This window comes from Oryctolagus cuniculus, chromosome 6, assembly GCF_051225735.1.
Source record: "Oryctolagus cuniculus isolate XC-2025 breed Fujian yellow rabbit chromosome 6, ASM5122573v1, whole genome shotgun sequence".
In the NCBI taxonomy this organism is placed as follows: domain Eukaryota; kingdom Metazoa; phylum Chordata; class Mammalia; order Lagomorpha; family Leporidae; genus Oryctolagus; species Oryctolagus cuniculus.
Genome location: NC_142872.1, coordinates 56,894,635 through 56,913,736, shown reverse-complemented (window position 1 = coordinate 56,913,736; position 19,102 = coordinate 56,894,635). Strand labels below are relative to the sequence as shown.

Genomic DNA, 19,102 nt, shown 5'->3' with positions numbered 1-19,102 from the left:
TCAAACTAAAATATTAGTACTGAAGAATTCAATATGTCAAATAAAAATTCATAAAAAGCCATAACAACAGACTAGGTGAGGCAAAGGAAAGAATATCTAAGCTAGAAGATAAATCTTTGGAAATATCTCAGACCCCCTCCAAAAAAAGGAGGAGGAGGAGGAGGAAGAGAAAAAATAATTGGAAAAACTGAAAATAGCATTTGAGATTTATGTGTCTTAGGAGTTCCTAAAGTTGTGGAAAGACAGAATAGATTAGAAGACATAGTCAGTGAAATAGTAACAGAAAAATTCCCTAATCTGGAAACAGATATGGACATCCAAGTACAGGAAGAAAATAGAACTCCTGGTAGACATAAGATCTTCACCACTACACATTACTTTCAAAAGTGAAACAAAGAAAACATCCTAAAATGTGCATGAAAGAAATGCCAGATTACTGTGAAAATATCTCCAATGACATTGACAGCTGATCTCTCATTAGAAACCCTATGGGTAAGGAGAAAATGGAGAGACATAGTCCAAGTTCTAAAAGAAAAAAATGTCATCCCAGAATAATGCACCCAGCGATGCTCTCATTTATAAATGGAGGTGCAATAAAAACCTTCCAAAACAAACAGTAAATGAAAGAATTTTACACCACTCATCCAGTCTTACAAGTGATACTTAAGGATGTGCTATACACAGAAACAGAGGAAGATGGCATCGTGAAAGAATGTGGAGGCAGGGGGGCGGCACTGTGGTATTGCAGGTTAAAGCCCTGGCCTGAACTGCTGGTATCTCATACAGGCGCTGGTTCTAATCCTGGCTGCTCCTCTTCTGAACTAGCTCTCTGCTATGGCCTGGGAAAGCAATAGAAGATGATCTAAGTCCTTGGGCCCCTGCATTCATGTGGGAGATGCAGAAGCTCCTGGCTCCTGGTTTTGGATCAGTGCAACTCCAGCCGTTGCAACCATCTGGGGAGTGAACCAGCAGATGGAAGACCTCTCTCTCTGTAACTCTTTCAAATAAATAAAATAAATCTTTTTAAAAAAGAATGTGGAGGCAGAAATCTCCTAGTAAAAATCCAAAACAAGCAATATGATTATTTATGGAAAGACAGCAGAACCAAGTCATTACTTATCAATAATAATCTTCAATGTAAATGGCCTAAGTCTCCAATTAAAAGACACAGTCTGAATGGATTAAAAAAACAAGACTTATCTATTTTCTGCATATAAGTAACATTCCTCACCAACAAAGAGACATACAGAATCAAAGCGAAAGGAGAGAAAAAAATATTCCATGCTAACTGAGCAGGCGTAGCAATCCTAATATCAGACAAAATAGACTGTAAGACAAAAACTGTTTTTAAAAAAATGGGAATTACCCAACTTGACTCTCACTGGGATTAAACATGACAATAGGTCTGATCTGATTTCATCATCATTTAAAAAAATCATCTATTATTTTTCACTTTATGTTTCTGTGTGGGAGCAAACTGTTGAAATACTTACTTAAGGTATACTAAGCTGATCTTCTGTATATTAAGATAATCGAAAATGAATCTTGATGTGAATGGAAGGGGAGAGGGAGTGGGAAAGGGGAGGGTTGTGGGTGGGAGGGACGGTATGGGGGGGGGAAGCCATTGTAACACATGAGTCGTACTTTAGAAATTTATATTCATTAAATAAAAGATAAAAAAAATTAAAAAAAAGAAAAAAAATGGGAATTAAGTAATGATTAATCATTAAGAGATCAAGTCAACAGGAAGATGTGACTGCAGTAAATGTATACGTACCCAATGCGAGGGCACCTGGCATTTAAAATAAGTGTTAATGGATCTAATAGGAGGGACAGGTTCCAATGCAGTAACAATGAGTAATAATTCATCAACCCACTCTAATCAACGGACAGATCAACTGGCCAAAAAGTCAACAAAGAAACAACAGAGCTAATCTACACTATTGACAAAAGGACCTAAATGATATCTACAGTGCATTTCATCCCACAGCTACAGAATACACATACTTTTCATTAGTGCATGGAACTTTCCCTAGGATAGACAATATGCTAAACTGTAAAACAAGTCCCAACAAATTCAGAAAAATTGAAATTTTGCCATGGATCTTTTCTGACCACAATGAAGCAGAAAATCTACAACTTAAAAAACTCTAGAAAATAGGAAAACACATGGAGACTGAACAACATGCTCCTTAGCAAACAATGGGTCATAGAAGAAATCTACAGGAAAGTGAAAAAAATCCTAGGAACTGAAGATGACAAAACAACCTATCAAACTTATGGGATACAGCAAAAGCAGTATTAAGATAAAATTTTATAGCAATTAATGCCTATATCAACAAATTGGAAATGTATCAAATAAATGATCTAATAATACAGTCAAGGATCTAGAAAAGCAAGAACAAACCAAGCACAAAGCTAGGGGAAGAAAGGAAATAAAAATTAAAGAAGAAATTAACAAAATTGCTACAAAAATGATTAAAAATCAGTGAAATGAAGAGCTGGTTTTTTGAAAAAATAAAATTGATATACTATTGGTCTAACTAATGAAAAAAAAAACTAAAGTCAGAGATGAAAAACAAGATGTTAGATACTACAGAAACAAAAAGAACCATCAGGAATTCCTACATACAGCTATATGTCAGCAAATTTGAAAATCTAAGAAATGGATAGATTTTTGAACACATGCAATTTACAAAAATGGAGTCATGAAGACACAGAAAAACCTAAATAGACCAATAACCAAGACAGAGATTAAATCAGTAATAAAGACCCTAACAAAGAAAAGCTGATTACTGGGAGGCTTTACTGCTGAATTCTGTAAAATTAAATATTTATCTTTTTATTTGAAAAGCAGAATTACAGAGAGGCAGAGGCAGGGGGAGGGAGGAGACCTTCCATCTGCTGGTTCACTTCCCAAATGACCACAATGGTTAGTTGGAGCTGGGCCAATCTGAAGCCAGCAGTCAGGAGCCTCTCCAGGTCTCCCAAGCAGGTGCAGGGGCCCAGGACTCAGGCCATCCTCCATCGCTATCCTGGGCCAGAGCAGAGAGCCAGACCTGAAGTGGAGAAGCTGGGATCCAAACCAGCACCCACATGGGATGCTGGCACTTCAGGTGGTAGCCCCACCCACTACACCACAGCACCAGCCCTATCTACAAAATTTAAAAAATATATATTTATTTATTTGAAAGGCAGAGATACAGAGAGGCAGAGAAAGAGGCAGAGGCAGAGGCAGAGGCAGAGGCAGAGGCAGAGGCAGAGAGGGGTGGGGAGGTCTTCCACCTGCTGGTTCACTCTCCAGATTGCCACAATGGCTTGAGCTCCACAGATCCAAAGCCAAGAGCAAGGAGCTTCTTCTGGGTCTCCCACACAGTTACAGGAGCCTAAGGACTTGGGCCATCTTCTGTTGCTTTTCCAGGCCATAGCAGAGATCTGGATCGGAAGTGGAGCAGCAGCCAGCATTCTAACCAGCGCCCATATGGGATGTCAGCACTGTAGGTAGTGGCTTTGCCACAGTGTCAGCCCCATAAAAACTTTTAAAGAAGAACTAACCCCAATTCTTCTTAATCTGTTCAAAACAATTGAAAGGGAAGGAATCCTCCCAAACTTCTTCTGTGAGGCCAACATAATCTTAATTTCAAATCCAGAAAAAGATACAACAAAGAAAACTATAGGGGTCGGTGCTGTGGCACACTGAGTTAATGTCCTGGCATCCCATATAGGCGCCAATTCTAGTCCCAGCTGCTCCTCTTCCAATCCAGCTCTCTTCTATGGCCTGGGAAAGCAGTAGAAGATGGCCCACGTCCTTGTGCCCCAGCACCCACATGGGAGACCTGGAAGAAGTTCCTGGCTTCAGATCAGCACAGTTCTGGCCATTGCAGCCAGCTGGGGAGTGAACCAGTGAATGGAAGACCTCTCTCTCTGCCTCTCCTCTGTGTAACTCTGACTTTCAAATAAATAAATCAATCTTTAAAAAAAAAACTATAGACCAGGGCCAGCTCTATGGCACAGTGGCTTAAAGCCCCAGCCTGCAGTGCTGGCATCCCATATGGGTGCTGGTTCAAGTTCTGGCTGCTCCATTTCCAATCCAACTCCCTGCTAGTGTAACTGGGAAAGCAGAGGAGGATGGCCTAGATTCTTGGGCCCCTACACCCACGTGGGAGACCTGGAAGAAACTCCTGGCTCATGGCTTCCAATTGGCCCAGCTCAGGCCATTGCAGCCATTAGGGGAGTGAACTACAGATGGAAGACCTCTCTCTTTCTATCTCTGCCTCTCTCTGTAACTTTATCTTTAAAATAAATAAAACAAATATTTAAAAGAAAACTATAGACCAATATCCCTGATGAACATAGATGCAAAAATCCTTACCAAAATATTAGCTAATCAAATCCAACAACACATCAGAAACATCACTTACCCAAACCAAGCAGGATTTATCCCTGGTATGCATGGATGATTCAAAATATATGTGATAATCACATAGACAAATTGAAGAACAAAAACCATATGATTTTCTCAGTAGATGCAGAGAACGCATTTAATAAAATACAACATTCTTTTATAATTAAAAAAAAAAAACCTTAGGCAAATGAGGTATAGAAGAACATACCTAAACAAAATCAAGGCAATATATGACAAACCCACAGGTAGCATCATATTGAATGGGGAAAAGCTGAAAGCATTTCCAACTAAGATCTAGAATCAGACAAGGATGCCAACTCTCACCATTACTATTCAACATCTTTCTGAAAGTTTTAGCCAGAGACATCAAACAAGAAAAGAAAATCAAAAGGATAGAGATGAGAAAGGAAGAAGTCAAATCATCCCTGTTTGCAGATGACGTGATCCTGTACTTAAGAGAAACAAACGATTCCACTAAGAGATTATTTTTTTGCAACTCATAATAGAGTTTAGCAAAGTTGCAGGATATAAAATCAACTCACAAAAATCAATAGCCTTTGAATACACAAACAATACCATGACTTATACAGACTTTGTAAGATCAGTCCCATTCCCAGCAACTACAAAAAAATTAAATAACTTGGGATAAATTTAACCTAGATGTGAGTGAACTCTACAATAAAAATTACAAAACATTAAGGAAACAGAAGGTGACATTTAAAAAATGGCAAAATCTTCTATGTTCATGCATTCAAAAAATTATCAAAATGTCCATTCTACCCAAAGCAACTTATAGATTCAATGCAGTCCCAGTCAAAATACCAAAGATGTTCTCAGATCTGGAAAAGCAACTCTAAAATTAATACACAATCACAAGAGACCCCAAATAGTTAAAGCAATATTAAACAATGAAAATAAAATCTGTCATCACAATACCAAATTTCAAGACATATTACAAGGCAGTTATAATAAAAAAATTTTGGTACTAGCGTAAGAATAGACACATGGACCAACAGAACAAATAAGAGGCCCTAGAAATTAATCCACTCATCTATAACCAACAAATGTTTGAAAAACTAGCTTAAATGATTCCCTGGAGAAAGGATGGTCTCTTCAACAAACAGCGCTGGGAAAACTGGATCTCTGCATGCAGAAGTGTAAAATTAGACCCCCCTACCTTACATCCTATACAATAATCAACTCATCATAGATCAGGTATGTAAATCTAAGACCTGAAACCATCATCAAATTACTTGAAGAAAACAGGGGAACCACTTCAAGACACTGGAATAAGCAAAGACTTCTTGAATAAGATCCCAGAAGCACAGGCAACAAAAACAAAAACTGACAAATGGGATTGCATCAAGCTAAGAAGCTTCTGTTTTGCAAAGGAAACAAAGTAAAGGCAACTGACAGAATGGGAGGTAATATTTGCAAACTATATATCTGATAAAGGATTAATATCCAGAATCTATAAAAAGAGCTCAAGAAACTAAACACCAACAAATCAAACCATATAATAAAGCAACGGACTAAGAATATGAACAGGTATTTTTCAAAGGATGAAATACAAATGACCAACATACACATGAAAAGATGCTCAGGATCATTAGCCATCAGGGAAATGCAAATAAAAACAATGAGATTTCACCTCACCCCAGTTAGAATAGTATCATCCAAAAAGCAGAAATTAACGAATGCTGATGAAGATGTGGGGAAGCATAGACTGTATTACACTGCTAGTGGGAATATAAACTAGTAGAACCATTATGGCAAGCAGTATGGATATTCTTCAGAAGTCTGCAAATAAATCTACTATATGACCCAGTCATTCCACCTCCTGGGGATTTAACCAAAGTAAATGAAATTGGCATATTAAAGAGTTACCAGTACCCTCACATTTATAGCAGCTCAACCCACAATAGCTAAGATACAGAAACAACCCAGATGTCTTTCAACTGATGACTGAAAAAACAAATTGTGGTATATATACATAGTGTAATACTACTCAGCCTTAAAAAAGAATGAAATCCTATCTTTCACAGCAAAATGGATGCAAGTGGAGACCATTATGTTTAGTGAAATAAGCCACTACCCAAGACAAATATACATATTTTCCCTGATTTGTGGTAATTAATATACAGAGTACAAAAAATGTAATGTATGAGTAAAATTGACATTTTGAGATTTGATGGTTGTTTTTTACATTTGTCTATATTCTTGAAGAATCATGGTTTTTCTATTCACTACTTACTGAATTCTGTGTTTAGTGGAGGGTTAAGCTTATGATTATGAAGTAAATTTAAAGTATATCATAAAATTAAAGAAAAATAAAGAAGTATATTCACTTTATATAAATTTTTATTTATACAAAGGGAACAAATTTCATGTATTTCATATATACAGCTTTAAGAGCATAGTAATACTTCCCACTTTCCCTCCCTCCGTCACTTCTTCATTGCTACCCTCACTCCTTCTTCTCTCCTTATTTTTACAATGGCATACTTTGTTTCTTTATCATCACAAGCTTAAACTTCCACTAAATACAGGATTTGACAACTAATAAGTAGAAAAATCACTATTCCTCAAGTGTAGAGACAAGGGCTATAAACTGTCAAATCCCAAAATGTCAATTTCACTCACAAAGTATTATTTAAAAAAGAAATGAAACTGGTGTATTGAAGAGACATCTACACTCCTGTTTATTGCAACACTATTCACAATAGCCACCATATGGAACCAAACTTAATGACCCATGTAAGGATAAATGGATAAAGAAAATGTGGCATTTTACACTAGAGAATACTATTTGACCATAAAAAAATTAAGTCCTATCATGGGCAGCCACATAGGTGGGATTGGAGTCAGATCAAAAAGTCTCAGAAAGAAAAGTACTATATTTCACTCATGTATGGAGGATTAAAAAGTTGATCTTTCGGATGTGGAGCATAGAACAGTGGTTACAGAGGCTGGAGTGAGTCATGGGAGGGGGCAGGGCAGAGGTTCGTCAATGAGGACACAGACAGGACTAAAGAAGCAGAATAAGGTAGAGGCTAACACACTTCATCGATCATCTCCACACAGTGACATCAATTTAACTTCGGTTCACACACCAAGTTCTTCCAAAGATCTAAGGAATCCAGAGAAGCAACTACACTGCCTGGTTTTAGTATAATAACAAAAAAAGATACATGAAGAAGGTAGGAAGGAAATAATTGCCTGTACCAGCTGTAAGTAGTACAACATGGAGAGAGATGGTTCACCTCTTGCTGAGAGGAGGGAAGAGAATTAAGTTCAGGCCTGCTATGATGAAACTCAGTGTCAGACAGGGTCCCACAGCCTCTGCTCCCAGATCAATACTTGCAGACTGAACCTTTGATCCCTCCTTAGCCAGTTGGACAAAGGAATGCCTCCACCATCCTTCCCTAGTCAATAGCAGACAACAGAGCAAGACTGCAGGGAAGTGAGCCTAACACTTTGCCTTGAAGCTCACGCCAGGCCTGCCATGGTGGGACCCGTCCAACACAAGATAAAGCCCAAAAGTATCTCTATCTCCAGGCCAGTACTCATAGGCAGAGTCCAGATCTGTCCCAGAATCAGATGGAGATCTCTGCCCTGGTGAGACAGACTCATTTCAGCTCGTATCACCAGTAGACTCGTACAGGCACAGTACGTACCCAAGACAGTACAAGGTGTGGTGACTGTGATTCATGGGCACAACCCAGCTTCGGTCAGGCTGAGCAGTCAAGGGACTGCTTCCAACACCCCTCCTTCAACCTTGGGCAGACAGGGAGGAGTAAGACTTCACTCACAAGGGAATAGGGCAGGAAAATGACCTCAGGACTTTCCCTTAAAGTCAGGGCCAGTCACACTGCAATAAGACCCAACACTACATAGAGTCCTGAGACCCCTATCCACAGGCTAGTACCAGCTGACGGAGCCTTTAGATTTGCCCCAGCACTGGGTAGAGACCTACAACCTGGTAGGGCAGACTTTGTGTTTTGGTCTGCAATGCCCCCAGCCTCACACAGCATGGTATACATCCAGAAGACAGCACAGGGCCCTGTGACAAGACTCAAGCGCAACCCTGCTTATTGTTAGCCTGGGTGGCCAAAGGACTCCCTTCAACCTTAGGCAAACAGCATGGAGCAAGACTCCACTATCAAGGAGCAAAACGTCAAAGTGAACCCAGGACTACATTTTGGAACTTAGTGCTAAGCTGGTAACTCCCACCACTGGGCATATCTTAATGGTTCCTATTCCCAGGACAGCACAAACTCTAATCCTGCCCCAATGCCAAGTGGACACCCAAGGACCCAGAAAACTGGACTTACATCCCAGCTGGCATCACCTATGGTAGGTTGCAGTGACTTCTTCAAGCTACAAGTCCACGTGAGCAGCAGGCTACCTTGGCAAAGTGACCCTTGGTTATACTCCAAACTGTGCCGATCTTAGCAGGATGTGGGCTCTGGCTGTGAGCTGGGGTTATGGCATTGGTGACCATTAGACTGCTCACTTCATTCCTTCCCCAAGCCCAGGCAGCACAGCACAGACAAGGTAGTTGTATGCATAAGGGAATAAATGGTAAGTGGATGCCAAAACATTGCCTAGAAACCCAACCCATGGGCACCTTCTAGACTTTGGATCAATGCTACTGTAACCCTAGCAATGTCCCATGCTACCTCAGGAATCCAAGTGAACCTTCCATGGGACTTGTAGTCTCACCAAACCAGCCATGGTGTACTGAGGGCTGGCTCCCCTGCACCTTCAGCCTGACCCCACAGGCTGCCACAGAGACGCACACATCCTCGCCGAGACAGAGAAATGCCTACCCTCATGCTGTCATTGTCACCGATTATAGAACAACACAATAGCATCCAACTAGAACAAAGCCTAAAGTATCCTACCATACTGACACCCAAAGATACATCTCTAGGAAAAAAGTCATACCACAAAATCTACTCATTAAAAGTGATAGAGGGGCTGACCCTGTGGTTTATCAGGTAAAGCTGCCACCTGCAGTGCCAGCATCCCATATGGGTGCTGGTTTGAGTCCCAGCTGCTCCACTTCTGATCTAGCTCTCTACTATGACCTGGGAAGCAGTAGAAGATGGCTCAACTCCTTGGGCTCCTGCACCCATGTGGGAGACCTGGAAGAAGCTCCTGGTTTCTGGCGTCCAATCAGCGCAGCTCCAGCCATTGCAGCCAATTGGGGAGTGAACCATCAGATGGAAGACCTTTCTCTCTCTCTCTCTCTCTGCCTTTCCTCTCTGTGTAACTCTGACTTTCAAGTAAATAAATAAATCTTTTAAAAAAAATAGTGATATAGACACCTGAGCTGTGAGACATGCAAGTAAGAACATTAGGACAGAGGAAGCATGAAAAGTCAATGTAGTATTATGTCCCCAAAGGAACCCAGTAATGCCATAGGAAGAGACTTAGAAGAGATGGAAGAAACATCTAATAAAGAATTCCAGAGAGGGGTATTGTGGCACAGCAGGTTAAACCAATGCTTGAAATGCTGTCATCCCATATGAGCACAGGTTCAAGTCCCAGCTACTCAACTTCCCATCCAGCTCCCTGCTAATGTGCCTGGGAAAGCAAGGGAAGATGGCCCAAGTCCTTGGGCCCCTGCCACCCATGTGGAAGACCCAGATGGAATTCCAGGCTCCTGGCTTCAATGTGGCCCAGATCCAGCCCTGTGGCTATTTTGGGAAGTGAACCAATTGGTAAAAGATCAATCAATCTGTCTCTCTCCCCCTCTCCTTGTATAACTCTGTGCTTTAAATAAATATCTTTGAAAAATTTCAAATAATGATTTTAAGTATACTCAAGGGTTGCAAAAGAATAAATACAGACAGTTGAATGAAGTCAGGAGAAAAATGCATGAGGATTAGAAATCCAGCAAGAAGTAGGAATTTGAAAAAGAAAGAAAAATCTTGGAAATGAGGAATTCAGTAAGTCAAATAAAATATATAACTGAAAATATCAACAAAAGTCTAGAGATCCAGTAGAAGAAAGAATATCTGAACTTGAACACACGTCTTTTGAAATATCCCAAACAGAAAGGAAAAAAAAAGTCTCTGGGGCTTTTGGGACACCATTAAATGAACAGATACTTGAATTCTGAGGTTCTCAAAAGGACAAGAGAGGACTAAAAGCACAGAAAATTCACTCTGCTAACAGCTTGAGGAAAATATGAACATCTAAATACAGGGGGCCCATAGGACTCCAAATAAGCATGATCACACAAGATCCTCACTGTTGTACGTTATAGTCAAACTCTCTAAAGTACAACAAAAAGTTTTTTTTTAAGTCAGAGTTACAGAAAGAGACAGAGATCTTCCATCTGCTGGTTTACTCCCTAGACAGCTGCAATGGCCAGGGCCGGGCTAGACCAGGCTGAAGCCAAGAGCTTCATCTGGGTCTCCCATATGTGTGGCAGGGTCCCAGGCACTTGAGCCACCTTCCACTGATTTTCCCAGGCCATTAGCAGGGAGCTGGATCAGAAGTGGGACAGTCAGAACACAAACTGGCACCCATACGGGATGCCCGCATCACAGGCTAAGCCACAGTGCAGGCCCCAAAAAGAGACAGTTTTAAAATTTGTGAGAGAAAAACATCAAATCACACTTACAAGAGGCCCCCATTAGACTAGCAGCAGTTTTTGCACAGAAGCCTTACAGGCCAGGAGGGAGTAGAATAATATAGCCTAAGTTCTGAAAGGATTGAACTGTCCACTAATAGTTTATCCAGAAAATGTATCCTTCCTAAATGAGTAAGAAATCTATACTCCAAGAAGAGCAAAAACTGAAGAAATTCATCACCACCAGGTATGTTTTCCAAAAAGATGCTCAAGGCAGTCCCACATACAGAAGCACAAGAAATATCACTACCAGTGTGAAAACATAAGAAAATGCAAAACCCATGAGGAAATGAACAGATCTTTAAAATTAACAGTAGAAACCATTTAAATGACAAAACTAAGAATACTTATCAACAATAGACTTGAAAATAAATGAATTAAGCTCTCCAGTTAAGACACAGATTAGTTGAATGATACAAAGAAATATGCTACAAGAAACTTCAGTTACTGAAAGGATCAAGTGGGAAGAATCACTGTTCCTAAAGTTGCATTTATGAAATGCTTAAAATTTGTATACCTTAAATAAAAGGTTTCTAGGGAAAAAATAAGAAAGTAGAGGGGTTGAAAAGGATAGTCAGGCCGGCGCCGCGGCTCATTAGGCTAATCCTCCGCCTTGCGGCACCAGCACACCGGGTTCTAGTCCCGGTCGGGGCGCCGGGTTCTAGTCCCGGTTGCCCCTCTTCCAGGCCAACTCTCTGCTGTGGCCAGGGAGTGCAGGGGAGGATGGCCCAAGTGCTTGGGCCCTGCACCCCATGGGAGACCAGGAGAAGCACCTGGCTCCTGCCATCGGATCAGCGCGGTGCACCAGCTGCAGTGCGCCGGCCGCGGCGGCCATTGGAGGGTGAACCAATGGCAAAGGAAGACCTTTCTCTCTGTCTCTCTCTCTCACTGTCCACTCTGCCTGTCAAAAAAAAAAAAAAAAAAATAAGCCTCTACATAAAAAAGAGCAAATAACAGCCTAATAATTATCTCAAAGAACTATAAAGGAGGAAGCCAAATCCAGTTAGAAGAAATAACAAGGCCCAAAGCAGAAATAAATGAGCAGAGACTTTTAAAATATATATTTATATATAAAATATAATATATGAAATGAGCAGGTGGAGTTTTTAAAAGATAAACCAAGTCAGCCAACCTTTAGCTAGACTAACCAAGGCAAAAAGAAGAATCAAATAAAGAACATCAGAGATGAAAAAGGTGGTATTATACCACAGAAATACAAAAGATAATTAAGGACGATTATGAACAACCATACATTAACAACTTGGAAAACTGAGAAGAAACTGGTAAATTTATGGACACATATAACTTATTAAAATTGAACCATGAAGGTATAGAAAACTAGAAGAGATAATATTAATTAAATTGAATCAGTAATTTCTTTAAAAAAATTATCTATTTGAAGGCAGAGTTACAGAGGCAGAGGCAGAGAGAGAGGTCTTTCACCTGCTGGTTCACTCTCCAAATGGCTGCAACAGCCAGAATTGGGCCAATCTGAAGCCAGGAGCTTCTTCAGGTCTTCCACACGGGTGCAGAAGCCCAAGGACTTGGGCCATCTTCTACTGCTTTCCCAGGCCATCACAGAGAGCCAGATGGGAAGTGGAGCAGCTGAGACATGAACCAGTGCCCATACTGCACTGCAGGCAGTGGCTTTACCTGCTAATGCACAACGCCATCCTGAATCAGTAATTTTTAAAAGTCTCCTAAAAAGAAAAAGCCAGAACCACATGGCTTCTCTGCTGAATTCTACCCAACATCTGAGGGAGAACACACACACACACCAATCCTTCTTAAATCACTCCAAAAAGTGGAAAGGGAAAGAATCCTTGTTAGCATTTAAACCAAAGCTGGCTGCTGGACCTGTGCAGATGTTTGAATCCCAGAATCTTCTGTTAATGACTAGTGGCTGATAGATTAAGGGTGGGGCTTGATCTACTTAAGGTGGTTGGGAGGTAGGCCTAGCAGGATCTCTTTAGGACTGTGGGAGATTGGCCCTTACAAGATGGTTCTCATGATAGGGCTGCTTATACAAGCCAAGTTCAGGCCAGCTGTTCCCTCTCTGCTGCCTGACTCACCATGTGATCATTCCTCCACACATGTTCCATCACTGCTGACCTCCATGGCCCTCATCAAATGCCAGTCTTTCTGGGTCCACTCAATCTTGCACTGTGAACCTCTAAAACTGTAAGCCAAAAATATACTTCCTTCCTAAGTAGTTCCTCTTGGGTATTTTACTTGTAGTAATGATGAGCTAATACATTTTGCAAACAAATTCTATACCAGCATCACCTTGATTCCAAACCAGACAAGCATGCGCGCGCGCGCACACACACATACACACACACACTACAGACCCATAACCATGATGAAATAGATGTGAAAATTCCCAACAAAATATTAGCAAATTAAATCCAACAGCACATCCAAAAGATCATCCACCATGACCAAGAGGGATTTATTCCAGGGGGATGATGCCAGAATGGTTCAACAATTGAATATCAATAAATGCAATAATATCACATCAACAGAATGAGGGATGAAAGCCATATTATAATCTCAATAAACATAGAAAAAGCATTTGATAAAATTCAACATCCATTCATGATACCTGAATCAATTAGGTGTGGAAGGACCATATCTCAACATGAAAGGCTACATGACAAACCCACAACCACATCATTTTGATTGAAAAGAATTTCCTCTAAGATCCAGAACCAGATAAGGATGTCCTGATTTATTGATTTTCTTCAACAGAGTACCCGAAGTTTTAGCTAAAGCAACAGAGCAAGAGAAACAAATAAAAGGTATACAAACAGGAAAGGAAGAAATGAAACTGTCCTCTCTGCAGATGACAGGATTCTACATATACAAAACCCTAAAGACTCCATCAAAGGACTACGGATCTCATGAATGAATTCAGTAATCTTAGAATATACAAAATTAACACAGACATCAGCAGCATTTCTGTATGTCAACAATGGACTCACTGAGAAAGAATTATACAAGAAAGCCCATTTATGGTAACTACCAAAAAAACCCACATTGGAAAAAATGTAACCAAGGATATGAAAGACCACAACAATGAAAAATACAAAACACTAATGAAAGAAATTAAAGGCACAGAAAAATTGAGAAAAATATTGCAGGCTCATTGATTGGAAGAATATTAATAAGTCTCTACTACTCAAAGAGACTTATAGGCTTAATGTGATCCCCAAACACCAATGATATTCTTCACAAGAACCAGGAGGAAAAAACAAATTCACATTTAAGAACAAAAGCTCATGAACAGAAAAAGCAGTCATGAACAACAACAAAACAACTCAGGGCACACATCTACCTCAGTGGTTAAGATGTATGTTGGAAGGCCCACATGCCGTATCAGAGTAGCTGGGTTAGACTTCTGGCTCCAGCTTCTGATTCTCAGCTTCCTGCTAACTCAGATCCTGAGAGGCAGCAGCAATGGTTCAACTAACTGGAATCCTGCCATCCATGTAGGAGACCTGGATTGAGTTTCTGGCTCCTACCTGAGGTCTTTGGGGAGTGAACCAGATGACTAGAACTTGCTGTCTCCGTCTCTCTGCCTCTAGAGTAAATATTTTTTAAAAGCTATGAACAAAGCTGAAAGTATCAAAATATCTGACTGTAAAACATATTATGGAACTACTGTAACCAAAACAATATGGTACTGGCATAAAATAAACACAAAGACAGATGGGAGATGAATGAAGATCTCAGAAATGAATCCATGCACCTACCATCGGCGATCCTTGACAATGTCTCCAAAAGAATTCACTGGAAAAGGGGCAGTCTCTGCAGTAAATGGTACTGGGGAAACTGGATACCATATGGAAAAGACAAACTTCCCCCTCCCTCCTACCCTATACAGAAATCTACTCAAAATGAATAAGGAGCTAAATGTAAGACCTGAAACTATGAAACTACCAGAAGAAAAAAGAAAACACTATTGGTATCAGTTACAATTTTGTGCATGAAATCCAGAAGCACAGGCAACAAAAGCAAAAATAAATAAACTAGATATCAAACTCAGAAGCTTCTACACAGCAAAGGAAACAACACGGTGAAGAGAAAACTGACAGAGAAAATATTTGCAAGGTATCCATCTGACAAGAATATCCATGATATGTAAGGAACTAAAAACATCTCAACAACAAAAACAGTTAAGAAATGGGCAAGGGACCAGCGCTGTGGCATAGCAGGTAAAGCCACTGCCTGTGGTGCCAGCATCCCATATGGGTGCTGATTCCAGTCTCAGCTGCTCCACTTCCAATCTAGCTCTCTGCTATGGCCTGGGAAATCAATAGAAGATGGCCCAAGTCCTTGGGCCCCTGAACACGTGTGGGAGATTAGGAAGAAGCTTCTGGCCCCTGGCTTCAGATCAGCACAGCTCTGGCCGTTGCAGCCAATTGGGGAGTGAACCAGAGGATGGAAGACATCTCTCTCTCTAACTCTGCCTTTCAAATAAATAAATAAATCTTTTAAAAAAAAAGAAATGGGCAAAAGAGGCCAACAAACATACTTTTTTTAAAAGATTTATTTATTTGAAAGGCGGAGTTACAAAGAGGCAGAGAGGGAGAGAGAGGTCCTCCAGCTGCTTGTTTACTTCCCAAATGGCCAGAGCTGGGCCAATCTGAAGCCAGGAGCCTGGATCCTCTTCCAGGATGTGGGCGCAGTGGCCCAAGGACTTGGACCATCTTCTACTGCTTTCCTAGGCCACAGGAGCCACAGGAGAGAGCTAGATTGGAAGCAGAGCAGCCAGGACTTGAACCAGTGCCTATATGGGACGCCAGCACTGCAGGTGGCAGCTTTACCTGCTATTCCACAGCACCAGTCCAACAAACATTTTTTTAAATGCCCATTATCACTAGTCATCAGGGAATTGCAACTCAAAACCACAAGAAGATAATATCCCACACCAGTTAGATTGGCTATTATCAAAAAGACAAAGAAAAAATATTTAGAGGATCAGAAAAACAGGGAACCCGCTCACATCATTGATGGGAATGCAAAGTAGGTCAGCCATTATGGAGAGCCTGCAAAACACTAAAAATAGATGTACAAAATGACCCAGCTATCCCATTTCTGAGTATAATATCCAAAGAAATAAAATCAGTGTATGAAATAGATATCTGGACTTTCATGTTCTTTGCAGCACTATCCACAAAAGCCAAGTTATGGAATCAACCTAGGTATCCATTAATGAATGAAAACAATGTATTACATATACACAATGAATTATTCCACCATAAGAAAAGAATGAAATCCTAATATTTGCAAGTAAAATGGATGAAACTGCAGTTCATTTTGTTAGGGGAAGTTTGCCAAACACAGACAAACACTACATGTTCTCTCTCATATGTGGAAACTTTAAAAAGTCGATCTGAACATTAGACTAGCGATTACTAGATGCTGGAGGGGAGCAGGAAGGAGGGACAGGGGAGGTTAGGTAACAAGCACAACACACAGACAGAAGTGCTAGAGCCTAGTGTTCCACAGCTCGCTGGAGTGATGACAGTTCACAATAATGCATTATACAGTGTAAAGCGAACAGGAGGAGGGCAGCTGGGAGGCTCCAAATGGAAAGATAAAGAGATGGAAATGCTAATTGGCCGATTTGATCTGTTTATGCTACATTCAAGCATCGGGCTACTCCATTGCACCCCATAAAATAGACAAATGCAGCATCTTTAAAACCTCTAAAAAATGAGTATTTTAAAAGCAGATAAAAATAACCAAAAACGCCTAAACTCTCTCTCTTCCCCCTAATCAGGCACAAGGAGAGGATGACTGTTAAATCCTGCTCTAGGTCCTCCAATCAAACCAGCTGAGGAGGGATTTGCTCACCTGTCAAGTGTCTCTCAGGGGGAGCCTCTCCAGGGACCCTGTTTTTGCAAATGATGTCATCTTCCACACCCCTTGGATGCTGGCTGACAGGCAGCAGGAGCAGCCTTTGGAGAAGGGAATGTTGCGTGGTTGGGGTGGGGAAGGTGCACACACACAGTGAGAAGGTGAAAGCGGTGACATTCATCGAGCACATGCTCTCATTCACACATTCATAGCCAGCCTTTCCAGGAAGACCAGCGCAAAGCCGTCGGCAGCTTCTGTGTTACCCCGTAGCCAATGAAATGACCTGAATCATCCAGCTACAGATGGCAGATACGAACCAGGTGGGGCTAAGTCTGATGCCCACACTCTCTCCACTACAACACTGAGATTCTCACATAAGAAGCCCTCGACGATGGTCCGTTGTAGCATTTTTTCCCACATACACAGTGTCATGTGCAAGATACCAGAGCTCCTGGGACTATGGAAAGTTGACCAGCTCATTAACTGGGAGGCTGAAACCATATCGCCTGTAAGCGTTGGAGTAAAGCCAAAGAAACCAGTGGAGGGAATAATGCGAACAGCTCTCTTTCACCGAGACTGATGTGAGCCTGGCATTTTGCATGTCTGCCCCCAATTCTCACAAAAATTCCACAAGGTAGATATGGTTATCCCCATAATGCAGAAAAGCAAAAGAAATTTTAGGGAAGCAAGGTCACTGCCCTGGGTTTCAGAGCTACAAAATTGCAGAACCGGGATTCAAACCTAAACCTGCCATTAAAAGTACATGCCCTTCTGCTGCAACCTGCTGCCCTAACTTTGCAGATGAAAACAACCATCCCCACCCACATTCTCCATGGGTCTGGAGAGGGGCTGTTAGAAACCTAACTAAGGACAGGAGGTGGCTGTGGGTCCAGCAAGCCAGGCCAGCAGCTTGAGTCTCATAAGCAGGCCTCAGCCCATGATCACCCAGGCACAGCAGGTGAGGCTGCCCCTTCCCCACCAACCCATCAGCACATCTCATGATGGTCACTGTCCCTGCACATCCTTGTGAACACTTAGAACTTGTCAGCTGCTGGAATAGCACATGAACCAGTCCTGGGGCCAGGGCTAACCTGCTGAGTTACATGGCTATGTATGTCTCTTTAAAATAAAACTAATAAAAAAGAATAAGTTGATAAAACCTACTTGTGTCCCAGAAAATCTACAATGTGAGAACTCAACATGAAGAATATCATTATGTTTAACTTTGTTAAACTATCAGCACTGGGGCCAGTGCTGTAGCACAGCAGGTTAAAGCCCTAGCCTGCAGCACCAGCATCCCCTATCTGTGCCAGTTCGAGTTCCAGCTGCTCCACTTCCGATCCAGCTCCCTGGGAAAGCAGCGGAGAATGACCTAAGTCCTTGGTCCCCTACACCCACATGGAGATCTAGAAGAAGCTCCTGGCTTCAGCCTGGCCCATCCCCAGTTCATTGCAGCCACTTGGGGAGTGAACCAGTGGATGGAAGACCTCTGTGTGTGTGTCTTTATCTTTCTCTGTAACTCTCCCTTTCACATAAATAAAAATCTTTAAAAAAAAAAAAGCACCATGCATGTATATAAAATAATCCCAGAAACAATATCTAACCTATAACCCTTTCTATGGCTGTTATAACAAAGTACCATAAACTAATTTATAATAACAGAAATGTATTCTCTCAAGATGCGAGAGACCAGAAATTCAAAATCAAGGTGTCAGCAGGGCTGGTTCCCTCTAGAGGCTGAGAAAACCTGCCCATGCCTCTCCCCTCACTTCTTTTCTACTGGTCGCTAGCAATCCTTGGCTTGTGGGTGCACTTTTTCCATGTCTTGTAAGAACGCCTCATTGAATTTAGGGCCTACCATGATCCATATGATCTCCCACTGAACCTTTAACACTTCTGCAAAGACCCTATTTCCAAATAAGGTCCTATGGAAGATGAAAATATGCCTCACCAAAAGTTGAACTCAAGGAGAAGCAGGTTCTGAAAAGCTCTCTGCCATTCCTCTATTTGCCTAAAAGCAAGATGTAAATGCACCAAGGTGATCTCCCTCCCCCGTCTACCAGGCAGGGGAGAAGCTGGTCACTGTCAACAACCTGTAGACGCTCATCCACTGGCCACAGCACCAGAGTGGTGTGCACAAGGACTACATGAATTTCCAGTCCAGCGTCTTGTCTCCCACAGAGGTT

The 19,102-nt window shown here is 41.4% G+C and overlaps 1 long non-coding RNA gene across 2 annotated transcripts in view; it reads right to left on the bottom strand.

The window, feature by feature from the left end:
• Window positions 1–19,102, bottom strand: part of LOC149126144 (uncharacterized) — a 52,144-nt gene that overhangs the window by 32,367 nt on the left and 675 nt on the right. The gene's annotated exons all lie outside the window — the stretch shown is intronic.